Source organism: Urocitellus parryii, chromosome 4, assembly GCF_045843805.1.
Source record: "Urocitellus parryii isolate mUroPar1 chromosome 4, mUroPar1.hap1, whole genome shotgun sequence".
NCBI lineage: Eukaryota > Metazoa > Chordata > Mammalia > Rodentia > Sciuridae > Urocitellus > Urocitellus parryii.
In genome coordinates, this window is record NC_135534.1 from 24,129,852 (window position 1) to 24,138,737 (window position 8,886).

The window sequence follows — 8,886 nt, forward strand, 5'->3', positions numbered from 1 at the left end:
GATATTCTATTTATCTATGTGCATGTTATGTGTGTGTATGTGCCTGTAAGGAATGTATAATTTTATTTTGTGAAATTTCTCCCTACAAATGTAATTTCACTTAATACACTTAATATGCATGTGTCCTTTAATTATGCCTCTATTGGTGGATATTTAGATTCAAATATTTTCTATTATAGGCATCGAGAGGCAGCTTGGTGTAGTTAAAAACAGAGCCAGTTCCCTTGAGCTGAGGTACTTTGGACTTTCCCTGATTTCTTGATGTGAAAAGTGAGCCATATCTGCACTCAGTGAGTTAACAGAGGAGAAGTGCTTAGAACCTCAGCAGCCACAGGTTTCATGTAAGTAGATGCTGCGATGGCCGTCCCAGCTTGTTCTTTGTGCTGCGTAGAGTGATTCATCTCCTTCCCTCTTTCTCTTCTTTCTGGTTAGATACCAACAAGGGGGATATTTGTGTCCAAGTGTATATTTATTTAATTTTTTTATAGTTGTTGCCAAAAAGTACCCCGTCGCAAAGAAAATGTTGAGCCACTTTCTATTACTACCAGCCGAGTATGAAAACAAATGTCTCCTTATGGCTTTTTAAACACTTGCAGCCACCAGCCTTTATAATTTTGACCAATCTTCCTTTGGTAAAAATTCTCTCCCATTATAGAGTTAATGTATACGTCCCTCGGTTCTGGTGGGGTTGCATGTCTTTTATCATTTTCATTTCCTCTTCTTTGAGTGACTTGTGTGTAGAATTTGCACCTTTTGTTCCTCGTGGTGTGTTTGGTGTGCTTGTCTTTTACTTACTGATTTTTGAAGCTACTTATATATTCTGGATGTTAATCTTTGGTTTTTCAGTAAACACTATTTGTAAGTTACTTTGTTTTACTTACAATTTAGTTTATAGTCTTTTGCGGTTAGACATTTTAAATACTGAGAGAGTCAAGCTTACTAATGGTTCCTTTTCTGGCCTTCAGTTTTTATCTCTTATTTATAGTAGCATTGCTTACCCCAGGGTTTTGTGGATGAGAGAGAGAGGGAGAGAGAGAAACAGGAGTGGGGGTGGGGAGAGAGAGAGAGAGAGAGAGAGAGAGAGAGAGAGAGAGAGAGAGATATGCACATGTACACACACACACACACACACACAACTAAATAAATGCATCTATATGAATTTTTTGTATTTAACTCTAATGCTTTTATATTTAATTTCAGGGATCACTAAACAGACTTTGCTATGGTGTTACTTGATATGACCACAAAACACTTTAAAATGCAATTTAACAATGGAAGTGGGCAGTTACCATGCCTTTTAAGCACTACTATAGTTTGGGTAGTTAAAAAAGAGAGCTAGTTTCATTGGGCTGAGTTACTTTGGACTTTTCTCCCAAACGCCCATATGTTCCCCAAAGTCTTGGTTCCCAGGGTGATGCTCTTGAGAGATAGTGGAGCCTGCAGGTGGTGGCACATATTGGGAGGTCTTCAGATTATTGAGGGTATGTCCTTAGAGGACTGCAGTCCCTCCCTCTTTCCTTGTCCTTCCTGGCCATGATGTCAGTAGTTTTGTTACTCCATGCACTGCCGCCATGATGTGCTGCCTCTCATCAGGCCCAAAGCAATGGGACTGACTGCTCATGGATTAGAACCTGCAAGACTGTGAGCCCAAATAAGCCTTTTTTCTTTATAAGTTGATCATCTAAGGCATTTTGTCAGTAATGAATGCTGACAAACACAGCTTTTTAACTCCTACTTTATTTTTAAACTAGGTCAGTGCCACAGATCTAAATTAATTATTTGCCCCTTGCGGACATTTGAGTTTGAACTTTAAAAAAAAAATAGCTTTTAATTTATCTTCAATATATTTGGTTTAAAAAAGATAACCCATTTCCCCAACTCTATTCATACAACTTAATGTACTTAATATCTTTTAATATTAAGTAATTGAAGTTTACACATTCTTTGCTCTATTCAGACTATTTTTTTTGTTTTGATGTCAGCACATGTTGAAAAACTGAAATAATCTATATGTATCTTAAAACCTTTCACCTTACAAAATTACAGGAATATATATAGATACAGTAGATTAGTTACAGTGAGATTATCTAGAGGAGAATACTGTCAAACTATAAAAATATTAGAATTAGGCATATTTTAGAGACAATATTCAGAAAGTTCAACTCCTACAATTTGAGATTTTACTGAGAAAATTTGACCTAGTCAAAGACAACATTAGACCTCAACTCTTCTGATTTCCAATCTGCTGTGTTTCTCTCCAAGCCCCTCAGTCTGAATTGGTTGACATTGTTAAGTAGTGCTTGTATGACTCTTGAACACTTGTAGAAATTTGTGTATTCCAACTCTAGAGAAAGAAAGAATAAATTTGGAAATGATTCGTGGAAATATGGGAAAAGATGGTAAAAGATACAATCTGTTTTCTAAAATGATTAAAACTTCTGTGATTTCCAAAGAAAAGTTAGTAATACATTGAGAGAGTTGTGAGTATATACTAGTATATACTGGCAGGAGCCCAGAGAGTACTCCTGGTATTATATTTTCAGAGTTCTTGACTAAAGAAGATAGAATGTGAGATAGAATGAAATGAGATAGAATTTAATGACTCAGAGCTTGCTTTCAGGATGTGGACTTTCAGGATATTGACAACTGGGCAGAGAGACCTTAGGGAATGAGCCAATTCACTATGAGAGGGATACCAAGAAGCCTGGCTAAACAACCATGGGTGAGGATGGCTACTGGACAGTGAGATGTTTGAATTGTTCTGGAAAAGATGAGAGAAAGAAAGAGGCTGAGGGAACTCATACATAATGAGATAACTTGTATATCATAAACTGATATGTAATGTGCTATTTCTGAAAAAAGAGCAGAAGATTATGGTCCTTGAAAGAGCTGAGGAGCCACCATTCACCAACACCATCAACAGTGTGCTCATGTGAAGGACACCAGACTCATTAAGAAGTTTAATGGTAGCTCTCCTCTGCAGGCTGATGAGGTAGAGGTTTTAGTGTGCTTAATATGTACAACCAAAAATGTAAAACTGGAGTTGAAGGGAGTTGAGGTCCCTGATAAAAAGAGACAGTCCCTTGCTCAGTCTCAGACCCAAGTCAGTTATTTATATATGGAAACATTAGTCCCTGGGGTGGCCAGCTCCTTAGGAAGAAGTACCTGAAACCTTCTCCAAGTCTATACTATTGTAATTGCTAAAGTATTTTCCAAAAGTAACATATAGCTATTACTCAAGCGATTATTCACAGAGGAAAGGAGAATATCCACACATTTCTAGAGATGGGACACAGGTGGACGTTGACACTGATACCTGAACCTGAAAGCATCACTAGTTGGGGATTATAAATAGAGGCAACAATGGGGTCCTGGCCAATGTCTGGCTCATTTGACTCCACTGTGTCTATAGACAAACCCTTTGGTCATTTTCCATTTCTCTTGTAACCATGTATTGTTGAAAGTGATGAAGGTGGCAATTGAAACAACCCTTATTACAAGCTTATGAGATGAGAGCTATTATAGTGGGAAAGGCCAAGTATAAATCTATTTACTCCCCACCTGCGGTCTAGATAGTCAACAAAAAACAAGGCAGAACCATATTTCTTTCTTAGGAGTCAGCAGAGATGATTGCCCCCTTTAAAGACCTAAAGAATTCAAGTGTAGTAATTCCTATAATATCTTGGTTTAATTCTTTGGTTGGTCTCCAAAGAGGATGGATGACTATAGTGTAGATCAGGGTAGACTTAACTAAGCTACAGTCTTGATCAAAGCTACCATGTAGGGCATATATCATTATTAGAACATATTAATAATGCCTCATTTAGCTGGCTTATGGCTATTTGATATTTTTTATATATGTGGTATCCCCACAAAATTCATGTATGGGACAATGCTGAAAAGTTTAAAAGTGAAATGATAGGGTTATGAGAGCCTTAAACTTATCAGTGAATTAATCCCCTGATAGGGATTAATGCTTTATGTTTCCTATACAAGGAGGTACCCACTAAACACTATTGGTTCTGAAAGGAACACATCCAACACAACAACTCCTTGTACTGCATGACATGGAATCTTTCAAGAACTGAGTGTATCTCCTCAGCAGATTGGGACTGCAGTGTAAGCAACCATGCTGCTTGGGCATATGATCCAACAAGCCATTATGGTCTCAGAGAGGTGTGGTGGTAAGAAATGATTCAGTGGCTTTGTGGCAAGCCCTTATGGGAGAAACATAATGTAGGCAATCCCTTAGGAGACACAAGCAAGGTGATTTCATTCTCAAGAAAGAATTACATGCCTTTTGAGGAATGGCTTGCTGACAGAGAGCTCAGTAACACTTGGCCATGGGGCATTTGATGGCCAAATGTCTGGAACTGATTGGACATGCCAGGTGATAATTCAGAGGGCCTAGCTGCCATCACTCCTAAGATGGAAATGGTAAATTCAGAATTGTACCTCAGCAGGACCAAAGGACATGAGTAATTTATACCAGCACCCCGGTTCTTTACTCTTGTGTACACAGAGGGGAGCTCATAAGACCAGTCAAAATCCTTTGGGTTTGCTATAGTGATAGAATGATGATTGGTATTTGGGTACAAGACAAAAATATATGGCAGCTACATTAAAGCCACATTCAAGGACAAGAACTTGATGACAATCCCCATGTAGATCTCTGGCTCCCTATTTTTCAACTTCCTGTGTCTGGAACTATTTTCCCACAGATTATAGGTGTTTAATGTGACACAACTCTTGGATTCCTTCTTCTTCATCTTAGTGAAAAGCCCACACTCTGCTTTTACTCCTTACATCCTAGAATGATAGGTTCTGAAATTGCCTCCAGACAGATTGGTGGGCTATGGACTCACATCCTGTGTTTCCTTTATCTCAATAATTAGAATACTGCTCTACCTGTTGTTAGATTCCTGAAGGAATTTGCCTCATAGAGATTCTCTAGTTAGTTAACAGTTATGGTGGAATGACCAGTGTTGGGTTTGGATGTGAGGTATCCCCTAAAAGCTCATGTGTGAGACAATGCAAGAAGGTTCAGAGGAGAAATGATTGGGTAATCTCCTGATAGGCATTAACTGAGTGGTGATTGAAGTGGTAGGATGTGATCGGATGAGGTGGGAATTAGGGCATGGCTTTGGGGTATATATTTTTGTCTGGGGAGTGGAGTCTTTTTCTCTGCTTCCTAATCATCATGTAAGCCACATCCCTCTGCCATGCTCTTTCACCATAATGTTCTGCCTCACTTTGAGCCTTGAGAACAGAGCCAGCCTTCTACGGACTCTTATGAAACCTCTGAGACAGTGAGCCCCCAAATAAACATTTTCCACCTCTATAATTGTTCTGGTTGGGTCTTTTAGTCACAGCAAGGAAGAAGCTAACTGAAACAACTGGTCTCAGATTTCCATCCTCATTGGAAGTCCTCCTGCGCTTTGTTTTAAAAAGATTTTAGTATGGAGACATAGGTAAAGAGTTCAAAGCAGTTAATGATGGTCACATCTGGAAGTTAGATATAATGCATAGTTTTGTTATATCAGTACACTTAGGATGGCAAGCTGTTACATCTGATGTAGTCATTGCTTGCTTATAAACACCTTTTAGGTTTGTGGGGCAGGTCTGGGCTCCATGAAAAAGTATGACATACTTTGATTTTGATGGTTGCTATGGCTGTAGGAGGGAAACATCATGTTCCAATAGCAAATACTCTTGGCCCTTTATTATACAATGTTTTAAAGTAACCATTGGAGAAGTGATTTGACAGAACTGAAGAGGCCTGACTTCAAGTGATTTGGGATTCCCCAACTGGGCATCATCTCTCATTTTTCCAATTTTAAGCAGACAAATGGGTTTAAGTAACTGATGGAGATGGTTGGAATGAAGAAGGCATGATGAGTAGGAGTAGTCATTTACTCTTCCTGGTAGGTTTTTCTTCTCCCCTTGGTACATCACTTCTCTAAAGTTTCCATGCTTGGCATTTAGTGTTTGTTCTGAAGCAAGACAGCATTCTTATGCAAGATGGTATGCGTGAGAAATGTCCGCAATTTACTGAGGTTCTATTTTACTGAGGGCTTCTGTCCCTGAAAAAAGGGAGCTGATAACAGCTCAATTAGCAATTGTTTGAACATTCATTTTTGGACCCAAGGATATTTGGCTAATTTCACAGTTGGCATTAGGTGAAGGCATTACTGAATGTCTCCTGCATAAATTATGGCATATTCAAAATGTGAAAACTCTCATTTCAGCAGCAGCAACTCAAGTGGAAAACTGAAAATCCCCAAACAGAAAATTAGCAAACATTTGTTCTGTCGCAGCTCAAGCATGTGCTGTTCTCTTCCCACTGAACAAAATTACCCTGGCCTTCCAGCGGGTGCATGCAGCTATTTCACGATGTCCCACAGGAAGGGCACCCCATGGCTACCGACTTGCTGATTGTTTAATCATAAAAGACAAGGGCTTAAATAAGAGAGAGAAAAACATCTCCAGAAAGAGTCACTGGGGACACCAGGACTTGGAGAGCTCTTCACATAACTCCACTCAATATTCTCAACATTGGCGAGGCTGGGACAATGTAGCAAGGAGGCACATGCAAATGCTGGCTCAGGTAGGAGAGCTGTTTCCCAGCTCAGCATCTGGTTCACCAACTTGATATTATTCAGTTTGAACCAGAGTAGGCACCAGAGGAAACTTCTAAATATCAGATTTTTTTTCTTTCTTGATTTTTGTTATATAATTAATAATATTTTCATATAATATTACCCTTTCCCCCTCGTTTTACTTTTGGGTTCTGGGAATTGAACCCAGAGGCACTTTACCACTGCATCCCCAGGCACCACCACCACTCCCCTTTTATTATTTTTAAATTTTTAAGTCAGAGTGTCACTAAATTGCACAGGACCTTACTTAGATGCTGAAGCTGGCCTTGAACTTGCAATCTTTTTGCCTCAGCCTCTGGAGCCTCTGGGATTACAGGCACGTGTACCCCTCTTTTTTGTTTTTAATAAGAAAATACCTTGTAATGACCTCTCCTCTCCCCTCATTATATCCTCTAGGTATGGTTACATGCTTAATGTAGGAAAAGAAAATAAGTGAGTCAATGCTTGTCTTTTATTTAAAAACTGATTTTTTTGAAGTCTAAGGAAGAGACAGTAGATATTTAAGGGGTGTGTGTGTGTGTGTGTGTGTGTTGCAAGAAACCACTTTTTGTTTTTGTTGTTCCTTTTTGCTTTTGTTCTTTGAGTATCAAAAGCCAAAGCTTATTTTGGGAGTAACTAATTAAGAAGTAAGACCACCCCATCCTTGGAAGTAAAATAAGGCTGGATGTTTTCATGGGACACCCAGAAGAAATAGGGCCATGACCTGGGCTCCAGTGAGTCTCTGTTTTCTCCTCACTTCCAGAATCTCCAATCATCAAAAGAAAAGTGATAGAAACCTCAGTGAATATTGGGAAAGAATTCATAGGCAGAAATGACCTGCACTAAGTTCTTGGGTGAAGCCCAGGAAAAGGAGCCAAGATCTTGATTTTCTTTATTCTGAGATGGCAGTAAAGTCATTATGGAAAAGCAAGATGCAGTGTCCAAGCACTACAGGGACCAAGGCAGCAGCACTCTGAGGGTGGAATGGGGGAACATCCAAGCTCTCCTATGGGGCAGGGTCAAGTAGCCAATATGGGAAAGGTAGAGTGATCTCTATAGATGACCACAAAGCACCAAAGATGGTGCTTTGTGTACCTCATCCACCCCTCACTTCACCTTGCTGATGCTACAGAAGCCCCACCCAATGCACAGACCTTTAAGGTCTTAAAATCCTGAATTTCCCAATCTCAGACCTAAATTGGCTGCATTTACCCAGAATAGATTGAGTACACCTGGAAATCACTAGATAAAATTTCTATTAGTAGGCAGAAAAATAGACATTTGAGGCAGAAACTAAGTGCAGTAGTAAGAAAAATATAAGAAAATTGGATTTTTAATATTTGTATTTGTGGCCTTTGAAATGCACACTAATTTGAATCGGGTCTCCTATTCATCTGAATATTCTTATTCACGGATGACATTGCCACATGCCTCTAAAGGCCTCCCCCTGATCTCTCTTTGCCCCAAGGCAGCAGTGCAATTTCCTCCTCACTCTGAGATCCTCCAAGATTCAATTTATTCTTTTAATGGTGCATCACTTCTCATCTCTTACTGTGGCTCTATGTATTATAAACACATCATTTATACATCATACAACAGATTACTTAGGGAGGTTGAGTTATTGATGAGTGGTTAACCCCAAGTCACGCCTTCCACATTTTCTGGGTTTCTAATACTTCACCTTTGTTATTCCCTTTCCATGGTTCTCAATCCTAGCGTTATATTAGAACCACCCTCAACTCATTTTTAAAAATTACCAAATGCACTGGCCTATCTGGAATCAAATCCATCAGTGGCCCAGGAAATCAATGTTGCCCTCCTTCCGTTCATTCCAGCCTCCCTCCTGTCTTTCCTCAAAGCTAGATGACTCTTTCGCTCTCCCTCTACTCTCCAGCCATCTCCTCCCACACTACATCCTCCTTCAGCTCTTTCCTCCTTTTGTTCCTGAGACAGACACAGCTTACAGCCTACCCCATCAGCCTTTAGATCATTCAGGGAAAAGATCACCAGCAAGTAATCCATGATGAAAGACCTTCGTGGGCAATTAAAAAATATTTTCAACCCTTTTCTTCCCTGTTATTTGAGGTCACCAAAGGCTGGGTGAGAACAATGTTTTGCATAACAAATAAAAATATTGGATAAGGGAGTGATTAGGCTATAAGCTCTTAATGACTATCACCTGGGAGGCTTCAAGGACAGGGAATTGTTGTTTGTCTCTACTGTCCCTAGAAGATACATCAGAGGACTC